Below are 13976 nucleotides of genomic sequence, written 5' to 3'. Positions count from 1 at the left end.
CATCATACAACCCTTGTCTCTTCCTGAAAACTTGGGAACATTTGGTCTGGGATTCAAGCCCACAACCGCAGACATAAAAAGAGCCAGGAAATTGAAACAGAGGAAATGGGTCCTTCCAAAGCCGGTCCCACGTCTTTCCAGATTATTTGTCAAGTCCAGTACAAGGAGTCCCCCAGTGACAACAATTCCCAGTTTTGTGATTAATCCTGACAAGGAGTTGATTGAAAGATTTGAGAAGTCGTTCGACAGTGTGAACATGGTGGAGATTGGAGAAGGTTCTAGCAACGTAGAAGTGCAATTTGTTGGGCCAAAAACAAATCTTAATAATTGGAAGGCTACTCCTTTTCCTACTCGGAAGGAGTCTTGGTAGTTCGCTCTGATTTTCCTTTAAGTTTGTACGGATTATTCCAGGGTTATAATCCAGATTTCATTTTTTTCAATCTGTTCGAGTGTGCAAGCCTTGTTATCTTTTATCATTCAATGAAATACAATTTCCCTTTCTTCATCATTTCTGATGGTTTTCCTTTTTGTTTTCTTTTCTTTTTATACAGTTCTTTTTACGCTGGTGCTAATGACATGTCATGCATGAGGAATCCTCAGCCCAGTCTTAAAAATCAATTTGATTTCGAAATGTTAGTTCAAGGAGTAGATTGTGATTACGAATCAGAATACAATGATGAGAATGGAGCCTTCGAAGAGATTAGTAAGGAGTTAATTCACTTCGAAGAAAAACCCAAACCCAATTTGAATAACATAGAAGCCGTAAATTTAGGGGATATAGACAATGTTCGAGAGACTAAAATAAGTGTCCACCTCGAGCCAGAAATCCGGGAAGAGTTAATCAAAGCACTCAGCGAGTACAAAGATGTTTTTGCATGGTCATATGATGACATGCCGGGTTTGAGCACTGATTTAGTGGTCCACAAATTGCCTACTAATCCAGCATTCCCTCCCGTCAAGCAAAAGTTGAGGAAGTTCAAAACTGATATAAGCGTGAAGATTAAAGAAGAAATTACCAAATAGTTGGATGCAAAGGTTATCCGGGTCACCCGATATCCTGTTTGGTTGGCTAATGTCGTGCTTGTGCCAAAGAAGGATGGCAAGATCAGAGTATGCGTTGATTACCTCAATCTCAACAAAGCAAGTCCGAAGGATTACTTCCCTTTACCCAATATCCACATTCTGATTAACAATTGTGCCAAGCGCGAGATTGGATCTTTTGTGGATTGCTATGCTGGGTATCATCAGATTTTAATGGACGAAGAAGATGCGGAAAAGACAGCCTTCATCACGCCATGGGGAACTTATTGCTATCGAGTAATGCCATTTGGTTTGAAGAATGCTGGGGCAACTTATATGAGAGCGATGACTACTATGTTTCATGATATGATACACAAGGAGACTGAGGTATATGTAGATGATGTAATCATAAAATCAAAGCATCAGGCTAACCACGTCGAGGATTTGAGGAAATTCTTCCAGAGGCTTCGCAGGTGCAACCTCAAGCTTAACCCCGCCAAGTGTGCATTTGGTGTTCCATCCGAAAAGCTGTTAGGATTCATAGTCAGTCGGCGAGGTATCGAGTTGGACCCATCAAAGATCAAAGCCATACAAGATTTGCTCCCTCCGAGGAATAAGACTGAAGTGATGAGTCTGTTAGGAAGACTGAACTACATCAGTAGGTTTATTGTTCAGCTCACGACAACTTGTGAGCCTATTTTCAAGTTGTTGAGGAAGGACGCTGCGGTTAAGTGGACTGATGAGTGTCAAGAAGCGTTTGATAAGATAAAAGGTTACTTGACAAACCCACATGTGTTGGTTCCGCCAGAACCAGGGAGACCTTTGATTCTTTACTTGACAGTCTTGGAAAACTCATTTGGTTGTGTACTTGGGCAGCATGACGTCACCGGGAGGAAAGAACAAGCCATCTATTATCTTAGCAAAAAGTTCACAACTTATGAGGTTAAGTACACTCACCTGGAAAGGACATGTTGCGCCCTAACTTGGGTGGCACAGAAATTGAAACATTATTTGTCATCCTACACTACCTACCTCATTTCGCGTTTGGATCCGTTGAAGTATATCTTTCAAAAGCCTATGCCGACAGGAAGACTTGAAAAATGGCAGATTTTGCTCATAGAGAACCCGGTCGATGAAGAGTATGAGCCATTGAGGACTTATTTTCCTGATGAAGAGGTGATGCATATTGATGAACTAGAACAGGCCGAAAACCCAGGTTGGAAACTTTTCTTTGATGGGGCTGCTAACATGAAAGGAGTAGGAATAGGAGCCGTGCTTATTTTTGAAACAAGATATCACTATCCTGTTATAGCTCAACTTTGTTTTTATTGTACCAACAATATGGCTGAATACGAAGCATACATTTTGGGTTTAAGGCTAGTTGCAGACATGGATGTCCAGGAAGTCTTGGTCTTGGGAGACTCGGACCTTCTGGTACATCAAATTCAAGGAGAATAGGAAATGCGAGATCTGAAGCTCATACCATACCGACAATGCTTGCATGATCTTTGTCAACGGTTTAGATCAGTGGAGTTCAGCCATATTCCAAGGGTCCATAATGAGGTCGTCGATGCTTTGGCTACCCTAGCATCAATGCTGCACCATCCGGACAAAGCCTATGTCGATCCTTTGCATATTCAAGTACGAGATCAGCATGTTTACTGCAACATGATTGAAGAAGAATTTGATGGCGAACCATGGTTCCATGATATCAAGGAATACATCAGAATAGGGATATACCAGGTGCAAGCCACGGGGGATCAAAAGAGAACAATTCGACGGTTGGCAAGAGGATTTTTCTTGAGTGGGGGAGTTTTATATAAAAGAACACCAGACCTGGGATTGTTAAGATACATAGATGCTAGACAAGCTACGTCTGTCATGTTCGAAGTACATTCAGGAGTCTGTGGACCACATATGAGCGGATATGTGCTAGCAAAGAAAATTCTCTGAGCAAGTTATTGTTGGCTCACCATGGAGTGAGATTGTATTAATTTTGTGCGCAAATGTCATCAGTGCCAGATACACGGAGATTTGATTCATTCTCCGCCATCGGAATTACACACAATGTCAGTGCCATGGCCCTTCGTCGCTTGGGGCATGGATATCATCGGACCAATTGAGCCAGCAGCATCCAACGGGCATAGGTTCATTCTGGTAGCCATTGATTATTTCACCAAATGGGTTGAGGCCGAAACTTTCAAGTCTGTGACCAAGAAAGCAGTGGTCGATTTTGTTCACTCAAATATCATCTGTCGATTTGGAATCCCGAAGGTGATCATCACGGATAATGGTGCTAGTCTTAGCAGTAAATTGATGGAAGAGGTATGCCAACAGTTTAAGATTACACATCGCAATTCTACCCCATATCGTCCCAAGGCGAATGGAGCAGTTGAGGCCGCCAACAAAAACATAAAGAAGATACTTCGGAAAATGGTAGAAAGTTCCAGGCAATGGCATGAAAAATTACCGTTTGCGTTGTTGGGCTATCGCACTACTGTACTTCAGTAGGTGCAACTCCTTATTTGTTGGTATATGGAACTGAAGCAGTAATACCTGCGGAAGTTGAAATCTCGTCCCTTCGGATTGTCGCTAAGGCTGAAATCGATGATAATGAGTGGGTCAAGACCCGTTTGGAGCAGTTGAATTTGATTAATGAAAAAAGATTAGCAGTAGTGTGTCATGGCCAGTTGTATCAAAAGAGAATGGCAAGAGCATACAACAAAAAGGTACATCCTCGGAAGTTTGAAGTGGGCCAGCAAGTGCTGAAATGCATCCTTCCGCATCAGGCTGAGGCAAAAGGCAAGTTCACCCCTAATTGGCAAGGGCCATTCAGTGTAACCAGAGTAATAGTCCAATGGTGCTTTATGTTTAACAGATATCGAAGGAAAATACATAGACATGGCTATCAATTCTGATGCAGTAAAAAGATATTATGTATGATTTCTTTGGTATAATTGTTGATTGTTTGTATTTGGCATTATTTCAAAGATTGAAATGACGAAGGCAATTTGTTCTACTATCTAAACATTTTACCGTTTGTTCCCCTTTTTGAGCCTTATTTATTTCTTGCATACCCCTCTTTTGGAATCAATAACGAAAAGAGAGAAAAAGAGAAAAGAAAAGAAGTGAAAAATATAGCAAGGAAATTCATATGTGAACTACGTTTGACCTGATCCCTGTTAAGGGTACATAGGCAGCTTTACGGTTCGGTCATAGTGAAATAAAAGTCAGAAGATCCCTAAGCAAGAAACTGGGGCAGAGGTTGTTTTGTAATAAGAAATGTGATTCCAAAAGTTGTAATTTTAAACCCATGTCAAATTATTTTGAGCCTTTGATACCCTTTCTTTCTAATTCCATCCAAAATCTCACATTACAGTCCAAAGAAAGACCTTCTGATCAGTTTCGAGAGATGCCAAGTCGAGCGAATGAAGTGATTCATATCAGGGTAATACTCCAGTCCAAGCAGGGAAATTAATGAAAATGAGAGAGTCTTATTGATGAAAACCTTCACAGGCACCATAAGGCAACGAAAGTTGAGAGAAATAAAATGAGAGAGTCTTATCGGTGAAAACCTTCACATGCACCATAAGGCGACGGGAGTTGAGAGAAATGAGAGAGTCTTATTAGTGAAAACCCTTCGAAGGACACTATAAGACGACAAGGAATTAAAAGGAGCAGACGAGATAAGTTTGATGGAAAGGATCCGTCGAGACATCAAGCAGAATAAAGATGTTGTTTTGGCAAAAAGAAGATGGGTTGCGGGACCTTTGAAATGCAAAGTAGGGACGTCAGAAAGGTTGATTGATGTAAATAGACTGGGTTGGTTAATCCAAAAATGCACGACATGACCATTGGGATCGGTTATACCATTCAGATAAGTTATTTTTTCTTCAAACAATTGTTCAGAAAGATTTTTCTTGTTCTATCTTTCGGAGTCATCATTTTCCATTTCTTTTTGATCAATAGTAGTTTGTTTTTTAAGAAGGATTTTCATAGCTAACTACCAGTTGCCAACATGGTGCAAGGTAAATGGGGATAAGACGGGTGAGGATAATGTGATGGGATGGGAAAGACGTCGTTGTAAGACCAAATGATGGATTGGTCTAAGATTTCAGGACAGTATGGAGCAAAGGTGGAAAACAACGGTGTAGAAGTTGGTGAATACAGCATCATCAAGAAGGTCGAAAGTTATCAGCCAAGTTGCAAGATGGTCGAACAACGCAGAACATGGAAAAGAGCTAAAGGGAAAACTGCCCCCAATAGGAGCATCCCCACGTTTTAAACTAACAAATTTTCTTTGATCTTAAGCAGGGACAGGAAATGTTGTTGACAGAAAGACATGCCACAAGAAAGATTGTCAAACTGGGGCAGAAAATTTTCTTTCATTTTTGAAAATTTTCTGGAAATCGGTACCCACTTGGGGAAGAAGGAGGATAACACAAGTTTGGAGAAAAGTTGTATCCCCAGCAGTCAGAAGAAGACAAAACAAGTTTTAAAGAAAGCAATTTCGGGAGGAAGATAACACAAGTCTTAAGAGAAGTAGTTCCAGAGGAAGGAAAATACCAACTTTAAGGGAAGTAGTCTTTGAAGGAGTAAAATAACATCTTTTTGAATGAAACACCGGTGTTATCCCCAGCAGTTCTCAGAGGAATGAAATACCAGTTTTGAGGGAAGCAGTTCTGTAAGAAGATAATTCAAGTTAGAAGGAAAATGATTCAAAAGGCAGGGAGGAACAACGGCAATAGAACACATTTTTAAGTTGCAGTTGAAGTCAGGAGCCCGCCTGGAGAATGGAGGTGTTATATTTTTAAGAAGTAGTTGAAGTCAGGAGCCCGCCTGGAGAATGGAGGTGTTATATTTTTAAGAAGATTGTTGAAGTCAGGAGCCCGCCTGGAGAATGGAGGTGTTATATTTTAAGGTTTATTGAAGTCAGGAGCCCGCCTGGAGAATGGAGGTGTTATATTTTAACAAAAAGTTGTTGAAGTCAGGAGCCCGCCTGGAGAATGGAGGTATTATATTTTAAGAAGTAGTCGAAGTCAGGAGCCCGCCTGGAGAATGGAGGTGTTATATTTAAAAAAAAGTAGTTGAAGTCAGGAGCCCGCCTGGAGAATGGAGGCTGTTATATTTTTCAAGTTGTAGTCGAAGTTAGGAGCCCGCCTAGAGAATGGAGGTATTATATTTTAAGAAGTAGTTGAAATTAGGAGTCCGCCTGGAGAATGGAGGTGTTATATTTTTAAGGTGTAGTCGAAGTCAGGAGCCCGCCCGGATAGCAGAGGGTTACAACAAAAATCCCCACCATAAACTCAAGTGCAGAAGTCAAAGGAGAGGCGACGATGGTCAAAGGAAGATAATTCGCGTGTCGGAGGAGAAACAATTCGAATTTCACAAGAAAGAAAGAAACATCAGAGGAAACACAAGACAACAAGAAAGCAAGGCAACAAGATCAAGTTTGAAGACCTAGATAAGATTTTGTAATTCCTAGTTTAGTCTAGCTTCTTGTTTTCTTTTACCATGGTGTAATAAGGAGGTCAGTAAGTGGAAGCAGCAGCAGCAACAGTAGTAACAGTAAAACCACAGCTTCGTGGCAGTCCCAGCTACCAAAACTTCCCGAACTACATTGACCTAATTCCCTTTTAGCCAGGGATATGTAGGAAACCTTTGAAGCAGAGGTTCGGTCAAATCTTTCAAAGATGCTTCAAACGGAGTAACCGAATGGGAAAAAATCGCTCATATCCGCTCACTTTATCTTTGCACGAAAACTCTTCGTGTTTCCGGACAAAGAGGGGCAGCTGTGAGCACGTGATTTTTGCCCTACAAGAACTACTCCCAAAAATTCAAAATAAAATAGTTTTGTGTTGCTTGTACTTGTCTGTGCATGTTTATTTTTACTTTAATTAAGAAAAATAAAAAAATATTTGTTGCATGTGCATTTAGGATTTAATTTTACAATTAGGAATTAATTAAACAATATTTGCGAGGATGAAAATCACAAAAAATATGTACTTGGCATTTTTTAGCATTTAATCTCCAATTGTGTGATTTTATTTTAGTTGGTATTTAATGGTGTGATAATTGTTATTAGGAATTAATTAGTATTTTTTAATTTGGTTTATAATTTAATTTAGAATTTTTATTAATTAGGAAATAAAAGAAAAGAAGGAAAGGGAACAAATGGAACCGGACTGGGCCAAATTGGCCACAGCCCAGTTCTTACAAAAACATTAGCCCAATACTCACCCCAATCCAGTCCGTCTCCAGATATATCCAAACGACGTCATATCTGGCCAATAGATCCAAGCCATTGATTTATTTTAATCGAACGGTCCAGATCACCCCTCCCATAACCCGTTTTTGACCCATTCTCTGTACCCGGTCTAACCCGATCCCCTCACAAAACCAAACGACATTGTCTCTTTAAGTGAGTTGATCCAAGCCGTCGATCTCAATTTATCTAACGGCTAGGATCAAATCACTTTCCCCCATATATAAGCCCAAACCATACCCCACCCCCCCAAAGCCATACCCCCCTTCGCCTTCGTCTCTAACCTAGAGACATGCCCAACACCCTCCGCTTTCAACCACCGCCTTCCGCCCACCGGAAATCGCCTCACGGCGGTTTCGGTGGTCCAAACAGCCCCAAAATTACACCATAGCCTCCCCACGACGTCCTCTTTCCAAATACCGAATCAGTTTTCCTCGAATCAGTACCAGACACTTCGAATCTTAGATCGAAGAATCGAACCAAACCCTAATCCGTCCAATGGTCACCAAGTTCACACCCCAGCTTCTCATCGACCTCCCCAACCTAACCCCTCTAACCATCACCCTCGAATCATGACCGACTGCTTCGAATCTTAGATCGAAGGCAAGACCTCAAACCTCAAACCTACCCAATCAGTCCCAAATTAACACCATACCACCACCTGACTTCCCTCGTCCCTAATCTAGCATCACCATCATTCGAATCAAGCTGGATGCTTTAGAATTTGAAGTCGACTCGACGAACCCTAAAAGAACCAAGCTAGGGGATTTATACACAGTAGAAAACGGAGGTCGGAATCGACCTTATTCGTGTGTTCTTAGTTGAGAACACTCGATTAAGGTCCATTTCGGCTTCAGAATCAAGTTGAAGCTTCGAGTAGGACGAATTCGTTTGGTCTGAAATTCTAAGGTACTTATTTTTTCTTTACTTTTTCTTTTGTTGTTTCATGGCTTGTCTGATTAAGTTTCGTTATAGTTCTATCTTTTTCAATTACTTTCCTTTCTTTCTTCTCCATCAGACTTTTTCTTGGTCCAGTCTTCTTCTATCAGTCAACATATGGTTAAATAGCTTCGTCGATTAATTCGGTTTAATTGTAGTTCAGTAGTTCTGGTCAAATCGTCTATTGTTACGCCAAATTGTTTCATTTTTATGTGATGTTTGGTCCCCTACTCTGTGACGTGACTTGGCATATGAATCTAGTTGTTCATTCTAATGTGTTTACAGTTTCATCTGCTCGTATTTAGGTTTAGTGTACAATTGTGTTAGTCTATTCCCTGAATCCTTAAACCCTTCATCTTGGTTGCGATACTGTTCGTTCTGATGTGAGTTCAATTGTTGTGTGAGTTTAGCGGTTTGAATCTGACTGTGGTTCTATTTGAGTATGAAGTCCGATGGAATTGAACTTGTGGTTAAATTTAGCTTTAGTTAATCAGTGATTAGGTTCTTCTGTAAGAATTGGTTATAGCTGAAAGATGTAGCACAGATTAAAGAGGGGTTAAGTTAGGATAGTAATCACAGGGGTTCCAAGGGGTAATTTGGGAATTAAAAACTTGAAGAAATGGGTAGTTTGAGTGTTCTGTCCACTAAGTACTAGTGTACCATTAAAATAATGTATTTGTTTAATAATTAGTGGGGAACAAAACATAATGGTATGGGGAGGTTTAAAACGCATTGATTAAAATATGTTGCTCATACCTGCTTGAACTTTAAATAAAGAAAAGACAAGGGTTAATGGAGAACAAAACATATTCTAGTGGAGTTCTAAAGGTATCATGGGCAGAATTAGTTTCTTAATTCTGCCTAGTGTTCTTACGAGCTGGTAGGGTCAGTGTTTGGGTATAAAAATGGAGGGACTTAGGACAGAGAGGGGGGTCTTTTTTGGGGGGGGTTCAGGCTTTGAGAGGGTCTTCCTTCTTGAATCAGTTTCTGAGAACTAGAACTCATAGAGAGGGTTTGAGAATCAGTTTTCTTGAGAGCTTTCAAAACTGAATTCTTCTACACTTTGAAACCTTAAGAGTTTGAGAGAGTGCTTTAGACAACCATCTCACACTGTTACATTGATCTCAAGAGCAGAAATAGTTCAAATCTTTCTGTACCAGTTCTGTGCTTGGATGTTCAGGGCATTTGAAAATATTTGGTGATTTACTCGAGGGGGCTGGGTATTATCTAATTGCTGAAAGGTGTCCTATGACTGCCTAGTCTAATTTCTAGTAGATTCAGTGTTTTGGTTAAGCTTTTTCTTCCTGGGCTTTGTGACTGTGGTTTGGTCTTGAGCTTGGCCCTGTTTGTTGTTGTTGATTGTCAACCTGCTGGTGTTATTGCTTGTTGCTGCTATTGTTGCATTGCTGTGGCTGACCTCTTCTTCTTCCATTGTAACTGATTTCCAGGTACACAGCTTGATCTTGGGTAATTGTGAACTGAAATGCGAAAAATGAACCTGTAATTGAAGCATGAGATCATTTGATTTAGTTTTCTGGTTTATATATCAGAATGTTTGACTTCTTAACGTTATTAAGACCTTTGCTTGAAGTTTTACTAGTTGGATCGAAATTGTTTATGTCGTAATAAACTAAAACTGTTTGTATTAGCATGGAATGTCAATCGTTTTGTCTCAAATGTATATGAGCTTTCTTCTGCAGTTTAAGTGTTAGTTGCAATTAGGTTCATTTAAATTGGTAGAATAAGTTGGGTTAGCTTCGGCTATTTGCCTATTATCTTGTGTTGTAAATATGTTTGAAAAAGTAAGCCAACAATAATATAAACCTTTAGTAGTTACCTTTCTTTTCAATTCGCCCTAAAAAGGGATGTTGAGTACCACATTTCATATTTGCTCTAATAACAGGAAGCTGAAGGAAGAAAGTATAAATTACAAAGCAAAACGAATCCACTGTTTAAATATGTCTGATTAAATGATGAGTACATTTGTGAGCCGTTTCATGGCTTGCCCTCCTGCAAAGGTTCGCCCCCTTAGCCCCGCTTGTACGGTTGATTTCGCCCCATTTAGCTTGGGCCCGTCCTAGGCCCAATACCACGCATTTAATAAGAACCCTTGTCCACCGCCTGGATTGGGTTCCTTTGGGCCCAAAAGTTGAAATGGCATTTGGTCTACTAATTTTCAATTGATAGACTATAGGATTTTCTAATATTAACTAATACAGATTCAATCTTTTCCTCGATTCGGGATTCAACCGGTGACTTGGGACACCATAAATATCTCAAGTGGCGACTCTGAATTAAATAATAAATCCTGTTTCGATTGTCCTTTAATTGGAAAAACTCCTTTACGCCCTGCGGGCGCAGGTAAAAAGGAGGTGTGACACACGCTCCCAATTATCTAAAAAAATATGACGTGTAGCATTACACGTAGCTATTTAACTGAGCCTAAAACTTGCTTAAACTATCATTTTTTTGTTAGTTACCTACTTAAATTATCTTGTGTCCCCAAAATCCCCTTAACTATATTCTCCTATATATTAAAACTTTATGTTGGTCTTTTAAATGTGCGTCTGGCTAATTATATTACCTTATGGTTTGTGATAAGTTTTTTATATAGTTTACTCATCATGTACTATTCTCGAATGCTTGATTAGTCTAGGAGTTTGGGTCAAAGTAATATCTAATGTACTGTGTTAATTTTAGGTTTAATTGTGTGTGCTTTATGCTAGACTCCAATTGAATAAGTCCTTAATTATTTTCACTTTGTAGCATAATAAAAATATAATGCATATAGTGTTGCATCTTTTAAAAATCATCTTATATTACATAAAAAATATTACACAAAATAAAATTTCGCAAATAAAAAATTAATTGTCCAGCAATTCCTCTAATTCTAGATGGCCACATAAAGAAGGTTCGAGAGATTCAACTTTATTCTCTACAATGTGTTGAGTTTAATAATAAGATTTAGTATTCTTTCAACAATATGTCTAAGACATGAAAGAAGACTAAAACAAGAAAGAGAATAAATTATTTCAGAGGAAACAAGAGAAGAAAAAGTCTTTCAGAGGAAACTCACATGGAGAATTGAAAAAAAAGGTTAAAAAAGAAAGAAAAAGGTGAATAATAAAGAAAAAAGGTGAAAAAATAAGGAAGAATGGTGAAAACATGAGGAAGAAAGATGGATATAACTGAAATAAGGAGAATATTTCTTAAAAAAAAATGAAAGAGGATTAGACTAACAAGCCATTATATTCTGTCAGGTGAGCCATTTTGAGGGCTTTTTTCAGCTGTCATATGCTCCCAAGCGAGTATTTACACCAGGTCAACAATGAAGGGTTTTTAATATGAAGGGCAATATAGTTTTGAGGGGTTCTGGTTACACTAACAAAAATGTGATAGTTTAAGGGGGATTAAAGTACTAACTCTAAAATTTAAATAATAATCAAAATAAATATTATATTTAAAGTACCAAAACGATAGAATAACAACCATCCAAACAAACTATTAGCTGAACACGGCTCCTATAATTGAAAGATTTAAATTTGTGCCACATGAGTGTACACAATTTGTTACACCATCAAGTTATGCAAAAATATTTACAAGTAATCCTCCGTGAAAAAAATAAATTTCTAATTTTGAAAAGGAAAAAGGAGAGATTTCCTATTACAAGTGATCTAATAGTATAACAATATTTTGGACTTTGTATGTACTACTTGTTATAAAATAAAAGATATTTAGTAAAACATGAACAAGAAATAAAAGCAATTTAGTAAAACATTAACAAAAATAAAGATAGAGAAAAGGAAGAGATTTTCTTCTTCAATTGTATGTATTTTCCTATCTATTGCAAGGCCTTTATATAGGCATAAAAAGTGAAGAAAATATGTCATTGAACATACAAAATATGTCATTGAATATGTCATTAAGCATTTGAGATAAAAATCATGGAAGAAGAGTAGACATCCACCATAATGTGATATTTATCATAACACTCCCCTTGGATGTCCATAGATAATGTGCCTCGTTAAAACATTACTAAGAAAAAAACCCTGTAGGGAAAAAATCTTAGTGAAGGAAAAAGAGTACACATATCTGTAATACGCTTTATTTGTTGCCTCGTTAAAAACTTTACCAGTAAAATCAGTGGGGCAAAACCTAGGCTAAGGGAAAAAGAGTACAACGCGTATCTTGCTCCCCCTCATGAAAACATCACTTTATTTCCCAAAGACGACGCATTCAAATCTTCTGTCTCAACTTCTCAAATGTTGAGGTTGGTAATACCTTAGTGAACAGATCAGTCAAATTTTCACATGAACGAATCTGTTGAACATTAGTTTCACCATTTTGTTGAAGATCATGCGTAAAAAAGAACTTTGGTGAAATGTGCTTTGTTCTGTCTCCTTTGATGTATCCTCCTTTCAGTTGAGCAATGCATGCAGCATTGTCTTCATATAGTGTAGTTGGATTATTTGTTTTCATAAGAAAACCACACATTTCCTGAATATGCTGAGTCATTGATCTCAACCAAACACATTCCCGACTAGCCTCATGAATGGCTATTATCTCAGCATGATTTGAAGATGTGGCAACTATTGTTTGTTTCATTGAATGCCATGATATAGCAGTACCTCCATATGTAAACAAATAGCATGTTTGTGATCGGGCTTTATGTGGATCAGACAAATAACCTGCATCGGCATAGCCAATCATTTCTAACTTGAATTCATTAGAATAAAACAATCCCATATCTATGGTTTTCCGAAGATATCTAAATATATGCTTAACACCATTCCAATGTCTTCTTGTTGGAGAGGAGCTGAATCTTGCTAATAAGCTCACTGCAAAAGTAATATCTGGTCGAGTATTGTTGGCAAGATACATCAGTGCCCCAATTGCACTAAGATATGGAGTTTCATCACCAATGAGCTCTTCATCATTTTCTTGAGGCCGAAATGGATCTTTATTTATGTCAAGCGATCTCACAACCAATGCGGTACTCAATGGATGTGCATTATCCATGTAAAATCGCTTTAAAACCTTTTCAGTGTATGTTGATTGATGGACAAAAATTCCATTTGGTACATGCTCAATTTGGAGGCCAAGACAAAATTTTGTCTTACCAAGATCTTTCATTTCAAATTCTTTCTTCAAACACTCTACAGCCTTTGGAAGCTCTTTCGAAGTGCCAATGATATTCAAGTCATCAACATACACAACTATGATGACAAATTCAGATCCAGACCTCTTAATAAAGACATAAGGGCAAATAGGGTCATTTTTGTACCCTTATTTTAGCAAATACTCGCTAAGGTGATTGTACCACATCCTCCCTGATTGCTTCAATCTGTATAAGGATTTCTGAAGCTTTATTGAACAAGTTTCTCTTGAACTTTTATGTGCTTCAGGAACTTTAAATCATTCAGGGATTTTCATAAAAATTTCATTATCTAGTGAACCATATAAGTAGGTTGTGACAACATCCATCAAATGCATATCAAGTTTTTCATGGACTGCCAGATTTATTAGATACCTGAAGGTAATTGCATCTACCACAAGAGAATATGTCTCCATATAATCAATGTCAGGCCTTTGCGAAAATCCTTGTGCTACAAGTCGTGCTTTATATCTTACGACTTCACCATTCTCATTTCGTTTTCGCACAAAAACCCATTTGTAACCCACTGGCTTGACACCTTCAGGCGTTTGGATTATTGGTCCGAAAACTTCACGTTTTTTCGAGTGAAGACAATTC

Source organism: Nicotiana sylvestris, chromosome 4, assembly GCF_000393655.2.
Source record: "Nicotiana sylvestris chromosome 4, ASM39365v2, whole genome shotgun sequence".
In the NCBI taxonomy this organism is placed as follows: Eukaryota; Viridiplantae; Streptophyta; class Magnoliopsida; order Solanales; family Solanaceae; genus Nicotiana; species Nicotiana sylvestris.
The sequence above is the reverse complement of the archived record's forward strand: the minus strand, read 5'-3'. Positions refer to the sequence as shown.